Below are 25,372 nucleotides of genomic sequence, written 5' to 3'. Positions count from 1 at the left end.
GGCAGGCACAGCAGTTTCTGTGGCAAAAATGGCTTTTTTGGAGGGGTCTCACAGTAATCTGCTCTTTTAAAGTGCTAATCCTTCCATCTGAGCTGATGTGAGCATCCTAACTACTTTTCTATTACACTCCATTACCTGGATACATAAATCTGGTCAGGAAAAGCCAGCTTTCAGCAGCTAGAAGCAATTCATTTCTGATGCAAGCAGAGTCCGTGCAGGTTTGACATGCGGTTTCAGCAAGGTAACAGGAATTAAAGGGCGCGTCTTAAACTGATGAGGCACTTAGATAGCAGGATTCTTAATATTACAGTGTAAATAATCTCTTACCACTCCATTAAATGAGAGGCTTTCAGGGCATGCAGCTATTGTTAATGATCACCTCCTAATCCCGACATTCATGGCTTGGTAATTCAAGGTCTCCTGGTGATTCTTGCAGAATACAGCTGTTTGCAAGCGCATGGGGAAAGCAGTGCTGGGCTGAAGTGCAAAATGAGGCCAATGTGTCCCCACGGTCATTGCTTCAGGATGCTTCTTTGTCCCACTTGGAGACAGAAACTCCTGGTTAGGTTGAGAAGGGAAAGTCTTTCCCAGTTTTAGTGACAAAGCCTTTTAGCAACAGATAGAAACATCTCTGTTATTGACACAAAGCCATGTTCAGGTGAGCTTGACTTTTGGTAAAATGTTTAACTGCTACTGTAAAGGCTTAATTTCTGACACTCTCAGCAATCCCAACATGCTTTTTTCTTCCGCAAAGAAATTAAATAATTATGTGAAGACAAGTTAAATTCAGCAAATATTTGCTCTGCTCTAATTCCTTGGGAGCTACTGCGGCTGAAAGCAGTGCAGCAGTGGGAGAAAGCTGATAAATAGTATTCATTTAAGCTTGCAATTAAAGAAAAAAAATTCTCTTCATCTGATACTTGGAATGCCTTCACACAGATGGTCAAAATTTACAGCACATCTTGTGGGTGCTCTTTGCCATGCAGTGACAATTGCAGGGCCCTTGCTTCTCAAAGAAGACAACTGTCCCGTCTTCACACTGAGCTGTGGCATCACTCCTCACTTTTCTCCAAGCCCAGCTCTTGTTGATGTGACCCCATGGTGGCTCGCTGAGGCAGCAGCAGTCAGCAGCCCAAGTCAGAATCTCAGCTCGCAGCAGCAGAGTGGTCCCGTCGCTGGTAGCTGAGTGTGCTCTCCTCCCCTCCAAATGATCAGCTTCTTCACTGTCTCCATGGAGCAGGGTCCAATTTGTGTGCAACACTGCTGGCTTTGCAAAACCTGATTCTATATACGTGTATATTTTTATATCTGCATTTTGTCAGAGTCCTACACCACATCATTATCTCAAAATTAGCGAGATGTTGGTTCAAAGGGTGGACTATTTGGTAAATAAAGGATTGACTGGATGGTCACAGCCACAAAGCTGTGGTCAGTGGCCGTATGTCTAGGTAGAAGCCAGTGACAAGTGGTGTCCCTCAGCCTCACTTGGGATGAGTGCTCTTTAACACCTTTTTCAATGACATTGTCAGTGAGATCAAGTGCACCCTCAGCAACTTTGTTTGCTGAATAACCTCAGCTGTGGCTGGCTTTTCATCCTGGCCCAGTCCCAGGCTAGGAGGTCTCTTTCATTGACATACATACAGCTCTGTGTGCTGCCAGCCTGCTTTGCCCTCTGTGCCTCAGGAAGCACCACAGCTTGGTCTCAAAGGTGCATCCTCAATAGGAGGAGCTAAAAGGTGTCTAAAATTAGTGGGATCTGGTCTGTGAAACTCTGTGTGTCTGTAAATTCACCCAGCTTTGTTTTTTACAGTAACCATGGAGACTTTGATCAGATGTCACTAAGAGCAATGGAGCAGCCAGCCCATGGATAGGCAGCGGCAAATGCAGTGCAAATGATCATGACCTGCATGGGACAAACCAGGTGAGAGTATCAACAATGATTTTAAATCCACTGCGAGTGCTTTATGCATAGCTGCTGCTTGATTTTTCTGCCTTTGTTCGCTCCAGACAAGCATTACTCATTTCTGAATTAATAAAAAGCTTATTTTGGAAAGCCAAGGCCAGAGGAGAAAGTGCAGATGCTCTGCAAAAGGCAAAAAGGGTGAGATGGAGCAATTATGAAACGTAAAAAATTACACACAACCTTTAGAGACCAAACTGCAGTGATTCGTCAGTACTGCAGTTATCCATTCTATTTTCAGCACTGTGTGTTTGGATTTAATCACAAAACAACAACAAAAAAACACCAATTCAATAGGATGTCCTGTGTAAATAGGGCTGGGTCAGGGGCATATTTCCTGCTCAGCAAATGAGCAAAGCATAGAAATGTATTTAATGCCTTTGAGGACTGCCTTCTTGAAGGAAGGGCCTAGCAGGAGTTCAGCCCCTGCTGGCAGGGAGCTCCTCCTGTGCATGTCACCCCCTCTGCCTTTTGGAGTGTTTCTTATTGTTCTTTTTGTTGTTGTTGTTGTTTTGTTTTCAAATGACTTTTGAGCTCTTCTGTGCCAAATACTCAGAGCTGATGGTTCTCAGATTCATTTCTGATTAGGTGCTTGGGCTGAGACAGGGCCAAGCCATGGCCTCAAGGTCCTCTGACAGATTGGATGACCAGTTGCAGCATGCAGGAGGCAAAAGTCATGCAAGAGTCATGGGCTTCTAAAATCCCCACTGAAAATCTTCTTCCCCTTGCCTTGCAAAATGGTGTTGGGTTTTCATTTAATACAGAAGGCAAAAGTATTGCCCTGTAGTGAGAAATGCCTGTGTGATGACAATAATCAGACAAATTCATCCTGTGCCCAGGAGCTGGTGTGTTTTTGGTTTTGGCTTTCTTTTTGTTTTCATGTAAAAGTAAGAAGCAAAACTTTAAGCTGGGTAGTTGCATCTGCTGCCTCAATGCCATGCTACCATGACTGGGCCCTGTGGTATGTCACAAATGGGAACAAAGAGTACTGAGAGAGCAAGACGACATGAGTAGTTAGGATCCTGGCCTGACGTTTTTGTGATTGCAAGGATTGCACTCTGGGGTTTCCTTGTGCACAGCAGTGCTGCAGTAACACCAGGCTGGTCAGCTGTCCCTGCAGTGCTTCAGTACTGACTGAGGGAATGACAGCAGTGGCTCCCTCCTAAAACTACTCTTTTACTTCCTTAAAACCCATGTGGATCAGCTCAAGTTTTTCAGAGATTCATGGAATCATAGAATGGCCTGGGTTGAAAAGGACCGCGATGATCATCTAGTTTCAACTCCCCCATATGCAACTTGGCCATATGCAGGGCCACCAACCACTAGACCAGGCTGCCCAGAGCCATATCCAGCCTGGCATTGAATGTCTTCAGGGATAGGGCATCCATGACCCCCCTGGGCCTCCCTCGTTCTATTTCCCAGCTTTTCCACTTTATTGTTATAGCTTAGTCTCTTACATATGGAATCCCAATTAGTTTGATTACTAGATTTTCTGAGTTCCCAAACCTTTAAAATTTTCTGATACTGAATGCTTTCCAATCTGGGAGTATAATGATTAAAGAAATACAATGTTCAGGAAAAATGGCATTAGCTGGTAGAGGACTTGAGTGAGCTATTGCTTGTGCTGTCACACTATATCAGTGTACAACAGATAGAGTCTCCCCTTCTTGGATCTCCAAGGCTTTTTCATCTAGCCGACTGCTGCCACACCTTGCTGCACAAAGCATCCATCTCCCAGCCACTGCCCTGCCAGGGGACAACCCACCCTCTGCTCACAGCATTGTGTTAACCACAAACTTGCTGCACAGTTGCAGCGAAAAAAACGTTGAACAGCTGTTCCTTTTTGGTTCAAAAGCAAGCAAACAAAATATATGCAGGAGCTCTATTTGTGGAGGGAGGAGTGGCACAGAGGCTTTCAGTGAGCCTGAGAGATCCCTGTTGTGAGTGTTGGGGTGCAAGCCTTCAGGCCCTGACCCAAGTCTTGCTGCAGGGCATGAGATGTACAGCTGTGCTATTGCTTCTCAAGCTTGTCCTCCACTGGAGTCTGGGAGCCACAGCCCAACCCTTGCTGGCTAGAGAGGGCCCTGAAGCCATGTGGGATCCTGGAGGATGCATCAGAAAATGAGGAAATCCCCTCTGTCCTGTCACTGGAGACAGCAGTTGAGTTCTGATATCAGTCCTTAACAAACCACTCTTGTCACGTGTTCTTCGTATGAAGTGATTGTGCCTCTTCAACCTGTCAATGGCAGCAAGGAAATTCAGCCTCCGCACTATGGGAGCAATGGCCCATCTCGATTGCTTTGATAGGAGAAGTCCAGAAATGTTTCCCAGGTGTTTTAAAAACTTATCATCCTTTCAGAGCCAATTTTGAGAGCTACTGAAGGGAGAAACTTCTCCGAGCATTTTACCAAGGTGACAACAAGCACAGCTGTGGATTTATTCAACTAATCAGAAAACACTTCCTTGATGCATAGTGGGGAAACTGAACTGTGCTGCTGAACTGGTGGTGTGCAATCCAGTTCTGTCTGCATCACTACAAGCAGGGCTATGCCCTGAGATTGCATGGCTCTTGCATGCCTTGCGCTGCTCTACCTGCCCCTGCTTCAGGGAGGGAAGTAGCAGAGCCTGCCAGTATTTCTGCAGCAAAAAGTGATGCACTCTCAGGCTGAAAATTTCCCTCCTGCAGCTGATTTGTGTCCTGGGGCTCTTGTTTTCCATACAATGAGGTATCGAGCTGCCTCTGAATCATTTTTATGTTGTGTGTTTGGTGCTGACTCTTTTAGGAAGCCAGCCCTCCTAAGAGTCATTAGTACAGGGTAAAGCCTCTCTGCCACCACAGTCTGCTGCCGTAAAGTCAGACAGAATCACTACTTATTTGCTTGGCATGAAACAAATTCCTTGTGACTGAGCAGCTGACAAATTCAGGGGTTTATCAAGATCAGAGTGAAGGTTTTTGGGGGATAGAAGTATCTTTGAAGTTGAAGCGTAACATGTCTGCAAAGCTCAGTTTAAAGAGAGACACTGTGCAGTCCTTAGATCCTCTTGTGCTGGGGATGTTGTCAGTCCAAGTAGCATTTGATGTAAGTGGTACATTCTCGTGGCTCACTGCAGCAGAAGCAGGAGACTCTGGTTCTCTAGCTATGTGTTATTTGAACATTCATCATCTCAATAGGAAGGACAACTTCCCTGCCCCACTTTCTCTGACTTTTATCTCTCTTGAAATCATGTAGCCCTCTATCATCATGCTCCAGCCTTCCTTGGGTGAGGATACATAGAAGAGATTTGTTTCTATAGGAGAGATGGAGGAAAAGTTGAACGTGCATGGATAAGTCAGGGCTCTGGACAGATAGATAGAAGTGCTTCTGCTCCCATTCTTGTTGGTTCTGAAGTGTTAGAGGAGCTTAGTAAGGAGGGTATTGCAGACACAAACACTGTGCTGGAAGCTTAACATGTTTGAAACTTAACCTCTGCCCCTGTGGGACGCCTCTGCAGTGAAACTGTCAGTTCTCAGAAGCAAAATATCTTGTTCATCAACAGGTAAGTGGTGAATTTTCACACATTTCTCTTAATTCCATCCAAAACTATTTTAATTGCTTTGCAGATATTGTCCATTTCCTCAGACCAGTACATATGGATTTATAGGAATTTCTGGGTAAGGACTGTCCTGATGAACCTGTAGGGTCCTGATGTTTGAGTAGCATTCCTATAACTGGCGGAGTGGTGATGTTTTGTGCGAGGATGTGATTTATGAGAGATCAGTGTCTCGTTTCTGAATCTGTTTGGGCATAGAAGCTCTTTCCAGAGAAGGTCTTGTTGCTGAAGAGATCAGTGGGGTTTATATTTGGAGCAATGCCTCGGGAACTGATGGGGATAGGCAGAGCTTTGCAGGAAAATCTGCCCACTACCCGATCGTGTTTGTCTGCCTTTAGCAAAAGCTATCAAGTTAATGCTAATTTAAATTGTCACTTAGGCATCTGTAGGTATAATTAAATAAAGAACTGTGCATTAAATTGATTCCAAATCTACGTTTGGATGTACAGCCTTCAGAAAGACTACATATGGTAGCCTATTTCTAACATACGTTGGCCATTGAAGATCCAAAATCATTACACACACTCCTTTCTTTTTTTCTTTATTCTTTTTATTTTATTTTTTTTTTTAGCTCAAAAAAGCAACAGTCTAAATTTACACCAAGTCAGTAATACTCTGGTAACAGTTCAGCTCCTACAGTGCCCCATCAGTGTGTTTGGGAAGGGCTGCCCTCAATACTTACATAAACCATTTTGCTGATAGATCCCAACTCTGCAGATTACATGAGTTAATTGTGCTGGATACATGAAAGCTCACAAACGAATTCAAACAGAAGCTCCTTAAATCTTTGTGTTACATGCTGTAATTAATCACTGCTGCTCTGTAACACCTGGAGCCCAGCAGGATACCAAATGCAAAGCAGGTCAGCCAGAGCCAGCCTAAAACCTGTGTAGAAAGCAAAGCCAGAGGGGAATTCTTACTTGTCTACGCCTTGTTCCTATATTTCCAGAGCTGTGCCCTTATTTTACAATGCAAAGTGCAATTTTAGAAGTGCAACTTGAAAGAGAAATAATTTCAATCACCCAAAGCTTCCAGAGAGGGTCTGATCCAAGCATGTCCCATGAGGGCAGCCCTCCTGTCCCTCACTGAGGAGTCATCACAGTCACGTTGTACAGGTGTATTTGTATGGGATGTTCAGCTGCCTCTGAGGCAATTTGCAAAAGGGAGATTGTAGTTGTCCTTGACAACAATGCAAGCTTGTCCTTGAAAAATAATAATAAATAATGCTAATTCCCAGTTTTGGCTCTTGTTGCAACTTCAGCAGCACTCAGTACATCTTTTTGTTTTCCACCTAAAAGCCTTTGCAGGAGATCACCTCCCCTTGTTTCCAAATGTCTCAGCCACCCTGCAGTTTCCTAGGAGGTTCTGCAGCTGAGTGCAGCATGTCAGGGATGTCCCAGAGCAAGCAGGAAGGGACAGAGCCTCAGAGGATCCCTAAACATGAGTGATGGATGCACAGAGCCCAAAAAATGGGAGACATGTCAGATTCACTGCCTGTCACTTTTCAGTTGTCATTCTTCAGTATCTTCTTTAGATATGTGTTGCTGTCTTAAAGCCCTTAAGGCTTTTAGATTCGCCTGACTTTGCTTGCTTAAGTCCTGCTTCTGAGATGTCTCCACTTTTAATTTCCACACAGTCCTCTGGGTTTCACAACCTAATATATTTTCAAATCCCTCCTTTGACATTTGACACTCTTTCACTGTACGTTCTCTTTCACTGTAAGTTCTCTTCCCAAATCACAGCCCCTCAGAAAGCTCCAGGGGGATGGCTTCTGCCAGGGGTGAGGACGCTCTGGGTTTGTGGGCAAGACATGAGGTATTGGTAGCTGTTAGTAAATGGTCCTCCAGAGATGTAGTTGGATGGCTCTGTCTTTCTCTCTTTTTGTTGTCCAGCCTTGTTTTACTTGGGTATTTATGCTCACCTTTCCCTTGTCTTTTGGAGTTCTTCTTAAAATTTGGGTATTTCATTGTTTCACTTTGTTTATAACCAAAAAGGCAGCTGCCACTTGAAACTCAACCCCATGTAGTGCAGGAGAAGCAGCAGTCGGTGTTGGAGGAGGTTTCCTGAGAGGCTGGAAGGAGAGGTGAGCTTCCACAGCTAACTTTTGGCTGCTTTTTACATTGATGGGCTTTGGTACCAACATGGAGACAACTCTTGGGTGACACCAAGCTGTGTTACGTAGTCAACACACCTGAGGGATGATATACCATCCAGAGGACCCAAGTGAACCTCATGAGATTCAACCAAGCCTGGTGACCCTCTGTTCTGCTCTGCTCTGGTGAGACCTCGCCTGGAGTACTGCATCCAGATTTGGAGTCTTCAGTAAAGGAGAAACACAGACCTGTTAGAGCACATCCAAAGGAGGGCTACAAAAATGATCCAAGGGTTGGAACATCTCTCTGAGAACAAGCTGAGAGAGCTGGGGCTGTTCAGCCCAGATAGGAGAAGGCTCCAGGGAGACCTAAGAGCGGACTTTCAGTATTTAATGAGGATCTTTAAGAAAGAAGGAGACAGACTGTTTAGCAGATTCTGTTGTGAAAAGACAAGGGGAAATGGTTTCAAAGTAAAAGAATTTACTTTACTACAAGGAAAAAGGTTTAGATTGGATATAAGGAAGCTTTTACAGTAAGGGTGGTGAGCCATTGGAACAGGTTGCCCAGAGAGAGGGTGGAAGGCCTGTCCTTGGAGACATTCAAGGTAAGGCTGGACAGGACTCTGAGCAACAAGGTCTAACTGTAGGTGTCCTTGTTCATTGCAGGGGGTTGGACTAGATGGCCCTTAAGTGTCTCTTCCAACTCAGAGGATTTCATGCTTCTTAGAGGGTTTCCTTATGAAATATCCCTTTCTGCCCAGTCTTTCTCAGCTAATGTTGCTCCACTGGAATGACAGCAGGTGACATGATCCAGGTGCTCTTCACTGAATTGAGAGTCCAATGCTATGGTGCTAAAGTCATCTGCATTTTGTCCTTTCTCTGATACTGCTGTTGCAGAGCAACACACTGGTGCAATGTATGGCAGGGAGGGGGTTTCATCTGTTGGCGTGGTTTGATGTTTAATACATAAGGCAGAACCCCTAGCACTTGATCACTATGTCAGGGTAAGCCGCAGCGGAGCATGTTGACAGCAGCACAGCGGCTACATGACAGCCAGAATCAATCTGCTGCATGCAAGGGCTTAATACCTCTGTCGACAGTGCTGCCATGGAGCTGAGCCCAGCCGGTGTCGAACTTAATCCTCCATCTGAGGGAAGCTCCAATGATTGCTCTGTGAGGGCTGGGCACTCGGTGAGAATGCTCTTGGCGAGCATTCAGGGTGGCAGCCCCTCATTCAGTGCTACCCCCCTGCTATGCCATGAGCTGAGGAGGGATTTAGAAGAAAAATGGTTACAATGTCTTTGTTGGCCTGGTTTAAATAAACCACACAAGAGGCTTGCCTGGCGATTTTTTATTTTCTATTTTTTAATTAAGAAAAACAAAATCTTTTCACTTTATTCTATTAAGACAGCTCCAAAGGAAAGATAAATATTGGATTGATAGTTAACTAGCTGTTGCTAAATTAATATGTCCATGTATGTTTAATACCACTCTTGACCGATATGGATATGCTATTAGCAAACCATTCATTAATTCTGTATAGCATTAGGGATGTGTTTAACCAGCTCACGCCCCCAGCAGCAGAAAGGAGAGAAAGAGGTTAGGTTAGGCTGCAGGCAGGAACGGGAAGACAGGAACAAGGCAGCAAACAATCAGCACCTGGGCTCTGTAGCATAGAAGTGTGGGGAAAATGACTTAATAAAGAAACCCTAGTCTCATTAAAGTTGGAAAAGTCCTCTAAGTTCATTATGTCTAACCATCAGTCCATCCCCACTATGCCCACTAACCATGTCTCTCAGTGCCACATCTTGGTTCTTGGACACCTCGAGGGACGGTGACTCCACCACCTCCCTGCCCATTTTGTATGACATGACTGCTGGCCTCCAGGAGGAAACACACAAACCCAGTTCAGGTAGGGAAGACAAAAGCAAGGAACTGGAAAATCTGTGCTGCTGTACAGACTTAGAGTGCTTAACTCTTCCCAACCCAAATCTATAGGTAGAAATAGTCCAGTCCTGGTATTTTGGGGCCAACAGCTTTTGCTCCTAATAGTTCTGGCTTAGTACAAGGTGGAACTTCGTTGATTTACCATAGCCAACACTATTTTTTAGAGCATACAGTTGCTTCAGCCCAGTTGTCTGCCATGCAGATTGCCATTGGCTGAATGGCATTGGCAAGCAGCAACATCGGCTCCAAGAGCTCCAGGTTGCAGCAGGCAAAATGCTGTCTGCATCAATATGCGGGCACTGAGTCCTCCAGGAGGTCAGCTCTCCCTGTAACACTACAGATGTCCCTCGTGCTGTTCATCCTGCCTGCTAGCTTTTCCTTCACCCAATTGCTGAGATGCTCCTCATGCACTTTTATCATATTCTGTTTGAATACGACTCATATGCAGGCTTTTTTTTTTTTTTTTTTTTTCTTTTTACTGCAACACTTTAAGGTGTCTTTCCTTGGCTAACATTGCTGTTGAAAACAAACAAACAAGCAGACAAACAAACCCAACAACAAAGCCTAATGTGGACAGTGTCAAAGGGCAGGCATGTGGCTGATTCTGGAATTTTAATAGTTAAAATCATAAGACTTTCTCTTCCAAATTTGGTATAATGAGCACGAAGCAGTGAGTTTTGTCTGGTGTAAAGTATCCCCAACAACGACCTCATTAGGCAGTGAATTTCATTGTATTTTTTTTTTCTACAAGGCTTCTGAAGGTGTAATGTTTTTATGTTATTTCCATGTGCCCTTTGCAGTGTGACTAGTTATTTTAGAGGCATTTCATGGTACAAATCAGAAGACGTTCAGTTATTTTGCTTTTTCTTCTCTAATTCCCTTCAGCTCCACTAAAGCAGTTGTGCTGATACTGAAGTTTTCTGTGTTTGAAACAAGGAATGTGTGTGCATTTCTATTATCCTGGATTGCTTTAGCTGTGTCTGGCTCTGCTGCAGCCTTTTTGCAGCTATCTGTCTTAATTCCATTACTTTGAGCTTGCAGGGATAGAATTAGAGAATCACAGAATCATTTGAGTTGGAAGGGCCACCTAGTCCAACCCCCTGCAATGAACAGGGACACTTGAAGATCTATCACATTGCTCAGTGCCCCATCCAGCCTGGAGTTGAATGTCTGCAGGGATGGGGCATCTATCAAGTGGTGCTGTAACATCAGATGATCACAAATCCTGGTTGCTGGAGTTTTCTGTTCTCCATGAATGGGCTTTGAAAGGTGTCCTACCCTGACTGAGGTACCCACCTTGATTGTTCCATGTTGTGTGGGGAAGAAGCAGAGTCCCTCTGTATCCTGGAGAGTGCAGAAGAAGTCTGGTTGTGAGAGGGCAGGAGGGATATTGGCTGCAGGACATGGGCAGAACTTGCCTGCACTGGGTAGTGCTCCAGTTTGCACCTTCAGTCCATTACCAGTTGAGGTCTGCCCTTGAATTTCCCAAAAGGCTACACAAGAGCACCCTGCTGAGAGGCTGATTTTATTAGAAAGGCTTTTAACTAATTCTACTCAAGCTTTAGGAGAGCCATAAGCTCCCATCTGCTTCAGAATCAGCCCCAGCCCATTGCTGGTGCTATGGTTGAATCGCTCCCATGATCCTCACTGCCTGCTTGGGAGCAGACCCAGGTGGGACTAAGCTCCTTTGTGTGTTGAAAAGGCAGTTCTAGCTCCTTATTCATCTCTAAACTGAAACAAATGGGAAAATGTTGCGACTTGATATTAAGCTTATTTGTGGTAAAAGTTAAGGATCCTGTTACTATGCAATAGCAGCATGCAGTGTGCAGCCTGAACGCGTATTATTAATGTGACATATACAGCTGTAGTTCTAGAAAATAACATTGGGTTGGGGTTGAGCTTACAGGTAAATCACACCACTGGGATCATGTAGCCCCAAAGAAATGCACACTGGGGAATTTAAATTCAATCCTAAATTTGTTTCTAGCACTTTGAAGAGAACCACAAAGATGTTAAGACATAGAAATGCAAAAATAAGTACCTAAGCCACCTTAGATCTGTCCTGAAGCAGCATTTGAGTAGAAATATTGATTTGGTGCTAATCTTTTTCCGATATTTATTCTCCAATTGAATTGATTTAGTCATAGTTCCTTGTCTAGTTTGTGTTGAAGGCATAATTTCAGTAGTTAGCTTCAGTCCCAAAATAGGGGTGGGAGAGAAAAGGTTCTTTTGAGCTGCCACTATCTGAAAAAACCTTGCTTTCCAGACTGTCAAGCTTGCTTGCTGCTGCCTGCAGCCTTGGTTCAGAGGGAAGCAAAACTTGCTCTAGAAGATGACAATGCAACCTTGATAGCAGAAGGGTGTGCTGGATTATGAAGGCAGATACAAACATTTAGACCCTCCCCATGCTGCTTTGCTGCAGCTCCCAGGAAAGCAACCAGGGCAGTGCCTGGGGTGCTGCAGCACCCATTCCTTAGAAGGTGACTGCTCTTCTTGATAGAAGCAGTCACTCCTGAGTTTATCCATCTCCACATCATTATATTGCCCCTCAGCCCCTCCCTCTAATTTAAGATATTCTGTTGCACAGAAAATTAATTAGGAATTTTAATTTGTTTTCTTTAATATACAGAAGACTCTGAGACATAAAAATTCCATTATGTCTCAGAATGGAATTTTGTGAGGCTTAGAAAGCAGATGAAAGTCCTCACATGCTTGTGTGGTCCTAGAGCTGGACTATCCACGCTCAGGAGGTTACTTCTTTTAGTATTCATCACTTATGAGTCAAGATACTGAGTAAGCAGATGAAAGTCCTTTTGATAGCTGGCTGGCCAGGCAAGATGGGACACTTTCAGGCAGCAGGCTGTATATAACACAAGGTAGGAATCCATTATCTGCTTGACACAGCACATTCAGCAGGGATCATATAAAGCTCCTCCTGCTTTGTGGAATACCCCTTCACCGGAGCCAGTATTTGGATGCATTTTTCTCCTTCCCCAGCAGAAATACAGCTCTTCTCCCATACCTCTGTTTCTTAGCGAGTCTTCTCCCACATAGTCTGTATTTGTGGCAAGGAAAGGCAACTCAAAGACACACAGCAAATAAGGTCTGCTTAACATGCAGATGAACACCCAGGATCAAGGACATGGAGTATTTGAAGACTTCAGTGAGTGCCTATCAAGCAGCATGGTCAGTGGGCACTGCTGCTACCTCCAGAGAGTGATAGGAAAACAGAAGTGGGGAGAGGCTCCCCCATCCTCTGCTGCAAGGTCAATACTTCCATCAAAACCCACCAATCTTCCAAAAGCTTCTGAGTTTCCCCAGGAAATCTTTAGGCTTCTCAGTCTCGGTACTTCAATCTAAAATGATTTCTTCTGCTTTTAAGGGGTTGGACTGAATTTAGACCTGGAGGTTTCCAGAACTGTGGTCCTGGAGCCCATTCTGTACATAGACCCTTCTTTATTCTGTATGCACTACCTTTCTTGATGTGCCACATTCTAAGGCACACATAGGTGTGAGTCAGATACTGCATTTACACAAGCACAGGATCTGACCCCAGCAGGCCATGGCCAGATTTGCTGCTAAGTTCTGTCCAGGAGGGCTGCTCTGATTATTTACAGTACTCTGGTTACTGAAATCCCATCTTGTCTGTCCTCAACATTTTAATACTCATTAACACCATCTTTAATGTATTCTATTTTTGTGAATCACACCCTGAGGTGTCTAATTTTTTTGCTTTGATACCAGCTTCTGGATTCCACTCCAGGAACTGGATACTTAAAACCTACACGATGCAATGATGAAATCACTGCTTGAGTACAACTTAATCTCTGCTGTGAAAATCATTTGTGCACAGGGAAGAAAACACTATCATGAGTGTGACTGCTGCAAAAGAGCTTGAGCTGAGTTACAAGGGTCAACCTACCTGCCAGCCTTTCCAGCAGCAGAGCATATAGGCAAGAGCAGGAACAGGACAAACATTCATGATGCTTCTTATAGAATCTTGATAAGCCCATTTCAGTCAAGGGTTCACAGCTTTGAAGAGGTTTGCCTACGTGTTAACCTCCAAGAGACTTCCAGGTTCTTGTGCAGTCCAAGTGTTGATCTTGAATTCTGCAAGCACTTGCATCCCAGCACCCCTGGCCAAGGAGCCCCCAGATGTTCTCCTTGCTGTACAAAGAACTGTCTTTTCTTGGGTATTTTTCTTTTCTATTTGACTCTTCCTAGAGTCATTCAAATGCATTTCATACTTGTATTGGAAGAGAAAGTGAAGATTCAGCATCTCTTCACCTGCTCTGTGTCACTCATGGTTGTGTTATTGTTGATGAGGGCTGGGGAAATGCTTAGGCCTTGGTGCAGAAAAATGGGCTGCCATCACCTCTGACCCTACCGTTGTTCTCCTTGAGGAGCTACAACCATGGAAACGATGAACAAGAACAGTTACAACACTTCAACAGCTGCTGCTGACAGGACTAATAAACATGATTTTAAAACGCTTCCTGGGAAAAGCAAAAACGTGTTTCAAACAGGGTGAGATGCACAAAATATGGTTTCCCTGAAAATCCCCAGAATGAATTCTGTCAGTTAAACTTCTCAATGTAATTGAGGAATGGGAAAAAATATTAATAACAGTTAAAGTATAAAATTTCAATACAGAATTAAGCAAGGAACTATTATGGTACCTTCCTGCAACTGGTTATTAGAATAAAAAAGACAATCGAGAGCAAAGTGCAAAATTGATTTCTTTCTTTCCTGAGAAAATAACTGTATCCTTAATTCAGTAAAATAAAGGGGTCTTCTGGTTGTTCACATCTTCCTTAAAGCTGCTGGAATTATAGGTTTTGTGAGAATTTCTGCTTTCCCTTACATTTCTTTTGGTAAAGAAAAGCAAATTTCAGGTCTTGTAGGATGGAAAAAGCAAAAACGAAAATAGGAAACAAACATATGCTTAAAAGGTTCAGGCATGTCAGAACATCTAACAGACAACTCGATTGGCTGTTTCTATTTAAGTTGCATCGCATTTGGAGGCTTGTTTTGGCACTCTCAATTAGTTCCTCTTTGCTTTTCCACCTTCAGCAGAAGCAGTGGCAGCTTTAGCAATGTCTTTTTATAATCCTCAAACAACCCACTTTCATTTCCTATCCATTTGTTGCCAGCACAAAGAGGTTTAATCACAAAATGATTGATAACTCTATTTAAACAGAACATTAGCCTAATGACGTATGAAACTGTAGCAGAGTTGTTAGCTTATGTACAAATGCTTTCCTTGAAGAGCAACAGGAGTTGCCTTGTCTTGTGTCTGCATTGGTTCGCTAATCTCTCTGCAAATTCCTCCTGGGTATTAATCTGCTGCTGGTGAATGTGCATGAGCCACGTGGCTGGCAGCAGCTCAGTGCCTACAGCCAGCCCATGTCCTGGCCCTGAGCAGTGCCCAAGGGGCTGGCACCCAGGGCACCCAGCTGGTAGGGGATGGCCAGATATCTGGTAAAGGAAAACCACACAGAGCCTAGAGCATCAGCACACACACCTCATGTTTCCCCATACAACTCATGGAGAAACAACAGAATCTTGATATCACCTTTCACCCTTCCCAAAGCTCCACTGGCGTCAAGTTATGGAATAAAGGGCTTGCCCAGCAGAGCAATATGCAGATGTATTTAGGGGTACATACAGGATGCGTGCTTGGGTTTATGCCAGGAGCAAATGCTTCTGTTTAGCTTGGCTTTTACAGTCTTCAATGGGAAATGTTTTGTGAAAGGCCTCCAGCTGCAGTGGAGTCAGGTTTTACATGAACAAGAACTTGCCTGCTCTCCATGTGAAACTGCTGGTCCTTCACCACTATGACACACTTGGAGCACACCAGGTTTCTTAATCAATGCACTTATAAAGATTGTGCAGTCTCCATCACCATTTTAGAAACACTTTTCACTGTGCTTTTATTTTTCTTCACTCCTTCTAATGAGTATTTGACCAAGGAAAACTCCAGCCCCACTTCTAATGCCACCTTTGTATCCTGAATACTATACAGCAATGACAGGAAGTGATTCATCAAAGATGTTTTGTTTACAAGAATAAGATTCAATTTCATGTTTTTCCTAATGATGCAAATATTCTTCCCTGGAGATGCACGCCTGGAGTCTCTGCACTGGCAGCTATACAAGGCAGGGCTTTGTCCCTTTCAGATTTGCCACTTTAAAGAACCTGATGAGTAACTTGCTGGGAGACCTCGAGAGTAAATCTGGCACGAGAGAGAGGTGACTTTTTCTCATTGTGTTACAGATTTTGCAATCCAAATTCATACCAAGACCACAATCCGCATTGGCCAGGAAGGAAGCAAAGCCACAGCTACATGGAGCTGTCACTCAAGGTCCCCAAGGTGGCTTTGCTGTCAGTATGGTATCATTTCCTTCTACTCAGCCTTCTGTCCTGCTCCTGCTGGCTTTTATCACCCTCTCTCTTGTTTGCCATGCTGGTTCTGCTGCTAGTGAATCCCTGGCTGAGCCTGAAGCAGAGCAGTGGCTTGGCCAGCAATGACTCCATTGCTGAATGACCCCAGGGTGAACCTCAGCCTCCTGGCACAGCACTGAAGATTTGGGTGGGGTTTTTGCAGTGTAAGGCCTCCCAGCACAGACATCCCATTCTGTGTGTTCCCTTGGTCATATATATGCTGCCTATGCCTACTCCTACTCTCAGCGCATCAGGATCCCTCTCCTTTGGTTGCAGAAGCTGAAGAGGAGCTGAGATGCTTCAGTTTGAAGCTGTGACTGCAGGCACAATTCCTGTAGAACAGATGCTAGCTGCCTGCATCCATTACTATTATTTATTATCCCCATTGCAATAAACTGATAAGACCCCACCACTAGAAGAGAATAAAAATAGGCTCTTTTGACACACAGTACTTGTGGGGAAATCTTGAGGAAGGCGTAAGAAATGTGTGAGATTGCTGGAGGAGCTTGTGCTTCACCCACTGTCTGTAAACAGCCTCATGCTGGGAGCTCAAGGGAGAGATCTCTAATTAAACAGAATGATTTATATTATCTGAAAACATACGTCTGGAGATGCTGCTGCCTCATCTGGTATTTCCTGCCATTGTCATGGAACTTGGCCACCTCTAATCCTTAAAATATTTAAGGTATTCTGGACAGAAATAAGGATTGGCAAGTAATTCTCACTTTCTGTGTGCTCCAAGGTAGGGCACACCTGCATCACATATGTAGATCTGGGAAGCTGCAGATTGATGAAGGAAGGAAACAGGAAAAGAACTCCCAGAGCGAGGTGTATAATACCTTAAGATGTTGACCTCACGAGATTATGTACAAGCAAAGAAAAACAGCAGCACCACATTGTACATCACCAGGTATCCCCCTCTAAGAGTATAAAGCAACGGACCACTGGTGTGTCTGTGTTAAATTTGTGACCTGCATGAGAAATCTTTCTCTGTGGCATTAATACCCAAATAATACTTAAAAAATAATAATAATTGCTTCTTCCTCCTGCCCTCCTTGAGCTCCCTTTGTCTTTGGATTTTTCCTCCATTTTAATATCCTCTCTGCCTATAATCAAGTTCACTTTCAGACCCTGTTGATCAGCTGTTGCTGAAACGCTGCCTTCAGAAGCACCAAGTGGGGAAATGTTGATTTGTTCTGCTCTCGGGGGAAATAATGTAACTTGATGACAAGCTCACCAACAGCAAGTCTTAACACATATCAAGACAACTTGCATAAAATCACCTTGCTGTTAGGCTGCACACACATATTTAATTGCATTTAATTCTTAAACACTGACACAACTCATTTCAGCTGTTTGAATAATGGCGTTTTTGGCTCATTGGAGGAACCTGCACAGCCTAGAAAAAAACACTTGATTTCCTTGTTAGGTTATTTAACTCCCTTTGCTACGTGGCAAAGGATTATCTTATCAAAATCTTATATTTATTTCTTAAAATTTTCTGTTATGCTTTAAGGAGGTATTGAAAAATCTGCTGGAGAAGGGGCTGGCAGGAACCTGCCTTTAAATGATGAAGGCTGAGCGTGCCTGGAAGAGACTGGCACTGGTCACAGAAGTGCCTTTAAGAAGGCTCCCACTGCTTTGGAGTTTATTCTCCAAGTGATATCTACATAATAATAGATGCCTTTCTGGATCTGATTTACTTCTCTTTTTGCACTACTTTGTAGAGAGAGACTGAATAGCAGTTTCTACTTCAGGACCCCTTCCCACATATCCTGAATGCCCCAAGGGCTGAACTCCTCCTATTTTACAGCACTTGAAGTTGAAATGCATGCAACTTGATGCAATAAGCCCTGAAGGCTACCCCAGCAGCAGGCTCTGCTGCCAGGTATGCCTTCTCCCTGATGTCCCCAGACAGTTTGGTGAGTGGCTGGGAGCTGCCTGGAACAAATGTGCAGAGTGGAGAGGAAGGAAGGGGGGAGGAAAGGAGCAGAGGACAGGACGTGGGTGTAGCATAGAGGAACCTGGGGCTGTCAGCCAGGTTCATGGACCTTGGAATAGCTTGCTACAAAATGAGAATAGCGTATAAACTCAAGGTTTTAATTACCATGTTCTTTCATTCATGCACAAAATTAAGAACTCATCCATCCTCAATCATTGTTATTTTTTAAAATTTATTTAATTAGGAGTTTTTTGCCATACTAATTGTTACATTTGTCCAATTCCATCAAATCAAACTAATGACAGCCAGATGGTTGTGACTCTCAAGATGCCTTACTCAGGGCTAATCCATGCCCTCTGCCATGCAGATGCAGGGAGCAGAGGGTGTCTGTGCTCTTCCTCCGGGCACCAAAAGGACAGATTAAAACCACATACTTATTTGGCAGGAGGCAAAACTGCTGAAGATGGCTCTCCTCACATGGAGCTGGGATTATCCACCCCATTCATACACTGTTCTCAGCAACGTTCAAAGAGGTAAATGCAGGAGTATAATGTCCCTGGAGAAGAAATGAGGTATATTTGACCTCTTTGGTCAGTGTGAAGGATGTGAACACTCGTACACTCTCCCTCCCCATCAGGCTGCAGAGATCTGTGTATCCTCTTGGCCCACCCTGCAGCTCCTGCTTCATCCATAACCTACACACACAAAATTATTAAGAGCAAGATTAGTATCCACTGTGTTTGTTCCACAGTAACAGACTCAAGATGTTGTTCCTGGCAGCTCCTGATAATGCATGAATGTTACTAATTAGAGAGGTTTATTTAAGAAGCAGTGGGTCAAACCTGTTGTGCTCACTCCAATGATACTTGAAAATTATTACAGGGTGCACCCATTGTAAGCTAGGATAATTAAGGCTGCTGGTATCAACGCTCTGCCCTTCCTTATTGCCAGTTTAATTTCCTTGAACACTTTTACATCCTACTCCTCATTCTGCCTTGGGGGTTTGTAGTAAAATTCAATAACCATTTTCCTTCCTAATTCTCTATTAAAGCACCATTCTATTTCACCATCACACAGAGCCAAGGTAAGCCTCTCCACAGCCTCACCTGCTGCTGTAGCTTTCCTCTGCTTCAGGCACAGTCCACCCTGAAACCAGGGGAGCTTGTGCAACTCCTCTGACATGTCCTGCAAGCAGCTTTGAGGCTCTTACTGACCTGAACAAGGACTTTGAGGCAGGCATGAACACCCACAGATTGATTATTCAAGCACTGGAGTAGACTTTTTGGAGTCATCTCTTAGACTTACTAGTTTTGCCAGATACTTTTTACTTACTTCACTCCTGTTAGGCACAGCAGGCATGTGCTTCCAGAAGACACATGGCCAGTCCAACATAATGCCCCTGTACAGATTCAAGAGTCCTGGCTAGAGATCACGCACCACCCACCAGGACAGCATACTGGGATGTAGATCTCGCATACTGGTTATGGCTCTGCCTTCAGCTGCTTTGCCCTGAGAGCCATGCCCTAGGACAAAACTCCCCAGTGAATTGATTTTTCACAAAAGCACAGTCCATTGATTCAGATGGGTAAGGGCAATTTATTTCCTCATTTGTACAAGTGCCTCCTATCCTTGTTGAGCCCTAAACCCACCTGCCTGACACAGCCATGCATCATCACTGAAGCCTTTAAACAGACAGCCTCAGTTTTGCACCTTTCCATTTTTTGACAGACAACTTTGTTAAGAAGAAAATCATGACCACAACTCATGGTTACAAAGAAAAATATTACTGCCCTCCTGAGGCAGACAGGGAGAGTTAAATGGCACCTGGGGCCTAATGACTGCATGCCAAAGCTATAAAAGACTGCAAAAGGAACATGAGCCTTTGGAAGAGAGACTTTGCAGTGGTTTTCTGGTGTAGTTTGTACAGCTGGACAACAGGAAAGGAGGTGTGACTGTGCAGCTAAATGTAATCAGGAATCAAAAACTCTTCTAATTACCTACAAAATCCTCTCGCATCCCTAATGCCCAAGGAAAGAGAAAGCCCCAGCGGCTTCTCCATGCCCTTCCATGGTCTCTTTGTAGTGAAGTGCTGGGCTGAACCCACAGCTGATGCCACACATCTGTAGGGTGTTTGACCAGGCTTCTCTTTATAAGCAAAAGGAGAAGAGTTATGAGATTTGTGATGAGTGGGACAGTGAGGCAGAGTTTAACATCTTATTTGTGAGCAACTTATGTGCATGCTGCTGCACACTGGGGGTTCTGGTATTTCTGTGCATTTATCTCTCAGTTATTATGTTAGCAGAAGATGTCATGTGAATTTCTGCTCTATACTGGACACCTATAGCTACTAGTTCATGTATTTCTAATTTGGAGAGTTTAACAGTAGTTTGCTTAAGCCTGAAGGGATTCCTGTCCCAGGTTTTCAGGAGAGGGCAGAATTGGGAGATAAGAGGAAAACTGTATCTGCCTGAATTCTCAACTGGAAAGCGCTGTCTTCTAGCTTCGTTCCATAGCTCACATGACTTGACCTTAACAGGTCTAAGGGCAGACAAAATTCAACATGCTCTGCTATTATTTCATTAAGTATTAATGCAATAATCAGGCTCGGGAGCCTCAATGAGCTATAGTCCTGATGGAGATAACAGGATTCAACTTCTGGAGGAATCTGATGCCTAAATAAGCACAAGGGACACAGCATTGCACTGGGAATATCAGGATGAGGCCATGCTCTGTTTCATGTAAATCCCCATCTCTGAGAAAGCTGACAGTGCATCTCATTCTGTCTGCTTCTGGTTTGGTTACCCATCTTACAGCCTGAGTATTTGCAGAACACTTGGGGGTTTCACCTGTACTGTAAGGACTTTAACCTGTCTGCCAAAAGGAGCTTGCAGCAGCCACATACATTAATTTTACAAGTTGGGTGTTTGCCTCTGACAAGCAACTCTTCATATCTTTATGGCTAGACATTATTATATTGTTCTTCCATTTGATAACTGCTCCAGTAATAGCTTCCATTTGCAGTAAATCTCTTGTACTGCCTTTTTTTCCTCCCCATTAAACATAAGACAATAACCTTTCCGGGAAGCTGTGCGGAGAGACTCAGTGAAGCTTTAAGAGGTGAGAGTAGGCATGGGGGGCACGGTCAGCAGTAGCAAAGCACCTGGTGGAAAAGTGGTTTTGGAGAAACTGCAATTAAATCCTGAAGCACTTGTGGAAAACCTCCCAAGTATATGAGCTGAACTGGAAAACGAATATTTAAATACCTCTTCAAGTTAGTAAGTCTTGGTAAAGTGCTGCTCAATGCCTGGAAAATTTCTGAGACAAGAGAAAAGACAAGTCTGGATGTGACTGAACACAAATATTTGACTCTATTATCTTACCATAAACATATGGCAGAGTCTATCCCAGTTAAATGGCTTTGCAGACCAAAGGAAAAAAAAAATAAATTTAAAAAAATTATCAGCTCTCCCACGCACAGCTTCACCTTCCCCAACAGTGCTATAGCCCTGGGTTTGTGGTAGGCAGTATTGGCACTTGCCTGGAAACCTGGGATGGGAACAGGCAGAGTCCCAAAGCTATGATGGAACACTCCAAAAGAATCATTGAATCATTAAGGTTGGGAAAGACCTCTAAGATCATCTGATTTCTCCATCCACCTAACACCAGTGTTGCACAGTAAACCATGTTTCTTAGTACTACGTTTACACTCTTCTTGAACACCTCCAGAGCCAGTGACTCAACCACCTCCCTGGGCAGCCTGTGTCAGTGCCTGACCACTCTTGGAGAAGTTTTTCCCTACATCCAACCTAAACCATCCCTGGCACAACTTGAAGCCACAGCCTCTCATCTGATTGCTAGTTACATAGGAGAAGAGACTGACCCTGACCCTGCTACACCCTCCTTCCAGGTAGCTGTAGAGGGCAATAATGTTTCCCTGGAGCCTCTTTCCCAAACAGGACATTCCCAGTTCACTCAGCCTCTCCTTGTGCTCCAGACACCCCATAGCTTCGTTGCCCTTCCTTGGATATGCTCCAGGGCCTTGATGTCTTTCTTGTAGTGAGGGGTCCAAATCTGAATACAGTATTTGAGGTGCAGCCTAACCAGATCTGAGTACAGGTCTCTCAGAGTTGCCCATCCTTCCTTTCACAGAAAGTAGGCTCTCGTTTTCTCATGAAGTCTCAGAAAAAGTTCTCTGTTCTTCCTCGTTGGTCTTCTTCCCTGCTCACTCATCTTAAAGCACTCAGGAACAGCCTGCTCTCATATATATATATACCTTTAAGACTTCCTTCTTGAGGAGCATCCAGCCTTCCTGTAGAGGCCTTCACTGCAGCTATTCCTGGGCTATGGGTGCAACAGCTTCAGCACAAGGAAAGAAGACACAAACATGCAGCCACACCAGAAATACTTGCTTTTTTCTTCCGCTGCTGGAGGATGATTTGGTGGCCACATATTGCAGCTCTGCTTAGATCTAGCTCAAGTGGCAGCTTGTAAGTTCTGGAGTTGGGCTGAAACTCGTCAGCAAAATGCAGCATTGGATAACTAGTGCGTCTCTGAGGAATTCAGCAAGCTGCACATGGGTCTTCTTGACTTGGAAAAGTAACCATGTGCCTGTATGCTTTGAACCTGGTTGGTGTTCTTTGAGGCATGAAAGGTAGTCATGGTCCAGGCTTCTGTGAGCAGATGAACAAACTGGGCTGGAAGCTCAGGAGAGCTCTGAGGATCCCCAAAAGCTGTCCTGCTGAGCTCACCTTGGGAGTACGATACACACAGCCTGAAGGCAAGCAGGACCAAAAGCAACTAATGACACTTCAGCAGTGGGCTGTACCCCATTTCGTTTGTGATGGAGGTATGATCTGGCTGCAGCAGGCCTGAATATCAGGGTAAGAATGAACGCACTACAGGTCTGTGCATGCTTTTAAAGCAGGATGTACAGATCACAGAATCACAGAATCACACAGAATCACAGAATGACCCGAGTTGGAAGGGACCTCAAGGATCATGTAGTTCCAACCCCCCTGCCTGGCAGGGCCACCAAACATACACATTTACTAGATCAGGTTGCCCAGGGCCCCGTCCAACCTGGTCTTGAACACCTCCAAGGACGGGGCATCCACAACCTCCCTGGGCAGCCTGTTCCAGGGCCTAACCACTCTCCTAGTGAAGAACTTCCCCCTAACATCTAACCTAAATCTTCCCTCTTTTAACTTAAATCCATTTCCCCGTGTCCTGCTATTATCAGCCCTTTCAAAGAGTTTACTCCCCTCCTGGGAGTAAGTTCCCTTCAGGTATTGAAAGGCTGCAATGAGTTCACCCCGCAGCCTTCTCTTCTCTAGGCTGTAATCATCAGGTGATCACCTAGATCAGGTGAGCGTAAGGAGTACGCAGTTCCACAGCCAGAACATATTTGTCCACCACGGGATCACGAATCCAGGTGGCAAAAAGCCTTTCTCACAACAAGAGACATGGGTTTCTCTCTGCCGTTTACCACTCAGAATTACATGAGCTGCAAAAAGGCCTTATACCGTACATCTGAAAACAGGATGGAAAATCACAGCTGTTATCCAGGTTTAACCCTGCTGTTTCAATTCACTTCAGACAATGAATATTTGTGTGAGCCTTCCAAGTCCCAATTAAATCATCACCTGTACACTGTAATTTAAAGCATGTACTCTGCTGGTGTAAGTCCTAAGAGCTATACAGCATGGGTATGTATACGGTCATTAGAGTTGCTGGGTAGTTCCGTATCTACTTTAATAGCTTAAGTATTTAAACAGGGAAAGAAGCAAACCCTGATGATGCACAGATATACCCTATGTGACACAGATATCTAACATCAGTCATGAGGAGAAACGACCGCTCGGGCAGGAAGGGGTGGGGGGAGCGTGCAAGGCGTGCGCGTGCGTGCGGGGCGGGCGCGCTCTCGAAGCGGGATCGCGCGGGGCGCTGCGAGGGGCCGCGCCGCCCCGGGAGCGGGGCCGCCTCAGGTCAGTGGTGCTGGGGGTGTCGGGCCGGTTGTTACGGCCCTTGTCGGGCGGGTGGTGCCGAGAGGCGGCGGCGGGGAGACGGGCAGGGCCGGGATGGCGGCGCTGGGCCGCGGCGGAGCTGCGCGACGGGTCGGTACAAAGAGCGGCCCCGAAGGGCTGCGGCTGCTGCTGCTGCTTGTGCGCCGTGCTGTAAAAGTTACGAGAGGAAAGCGCTGTAAGTGAGCGCTGTGTGACCTCAGCCATGGAGTTGTGGGCTGGGTGTCCGCGTGGCTGCAAGCAGAGCTGGTTCATAGAGGCCCAGAGCCTTCAGAGTTTAGTTCTGGGGTGAAGACTGGCCTCATTGCAGCCTTTCAATACCTGAAGGGAACTTACTCCCACGAGGGGAGTAAACTCTTCGAAAGGGCTGATAATAGCAGGACTCGGGGAAATGGTTTTAAGTTAAAAGAGGGAAGATTTAGGTTGGATGTCAGGGGGAAGTTCTTTACTAGGAGAGTGGTTAGGTCCTGGAACAGGCTGCCCAGGGAGGTTGTGGATGCCCCGTCCTTGGAGGTGTTCAAGACCAGGTTGGACGGGGCCCTGGGCAACCTGATCTAATAAAGGTGTATGTTTGGTGGCCCTGCCAGGCAGGGGGGTTGGAACTACATGATCCTTGAGGTCCCTTCCAACTCAGGTCATTCTGTGTGACTGCGGGCTGCTCGTGTCCACGTGAGAAAAAAAAGCTGAAGCTGCCGTATTTAGTGCTCCTAAGGTGATTAACCTGTATTCCTAATTAAAACACAGCAAGCTGTATCCCGTCTGACAGGTGCTGGGTAGGTTTCCTGTGCTGTTTATACAGTTTTCACAATGCTTATTTTCTTTCAGCAGTAAATTTATACCATAAGTTTTAGTTCTGTGTCCCCTGCTCCCTGTTTGCAGAGGGATCAAGTGCTGAGTTGTGTGGGCACAAAAGTGCATTTGATTGTAATGGAACTGTCCGGTCCTTCATTCAAGATTAAAATAGGTTTTGTTTTGGTGGCAAAGAGCTGCTCTCATCACTTAACACTCCAGCAAAGGAGCAGTGTTTTGCCCTACTTGGGGTCCTAAACACCCAGTTTAACTCAGGTGGAAGCAATCCCAGCCCTACTGGTTTGCTGTCAGGGCTCAAAGGCATACAGTGTGATATTGGGGTAGTGCAATGCACATGACAGCATACATAGAACACCTAGGTGCTGTTTAATTTTTGACTATCAGACTGAGATGATACTGCTGCACATATGAGAAAATAAAGGCTTCCATAATACATGAAGTTTTATAACATGTAAAACTAAGGCACATCCAAATTTACCTTGCACAATCCCTTAAAATAACTTACTTACTCCTTCAATTTTTTTCTCTACCACAGCTCTGAAAATAGAGCCTATAAGGCAGTATTG

The 25,372-nt window shown here is 44.8% G+C and overlaps 1 protein-coding gene across 2 annotated transcripts in view; it reads left to right on the top strand.

Moving 5' to 3' along the window:
• Nucleotides 1–1,826: 1,826 nt before the first annotated feature.
• The window catches only part of BTBD3 (BTB domain containing 3), a 38,679-nt gene continuing 15,133 nt past the window's right edge, over nt 1,827–25,372 (top strand). Inside the window, exon 1 of one of the 2 annotated variants that reach the window (XM_015857125.2) lies at nt 1,827–1,921. The gene's annotated coding sequence lies outside the window, so the exon portion shown is untranslated. Of the gene's footprint in view, nt 1,922–23,882; nt 23,961–25,372 lie in introns of those variants that run through there. The other variant, XM_015857127.2, reaches the window with a different exon arrangement.

The sequence above is a fragment of the Coturnix japonica genome, chromosome 3 (assembly GCF_001577835.2).
Source record: "Coturnix japonica isolate 7356 chromosome 3, Coturnix japonica 2.1, whole genome shotgun sequence".
NCBI lineage: Eukaryota > Metazoa > Chordata > Aves > Galliformes > Phasianidae > Coturnix > Coturnix japonica.
Note: the sequence above shows the minus strand (reverse complement) of the source record. Positions and strands in the feature narration are given on the sequence as shown.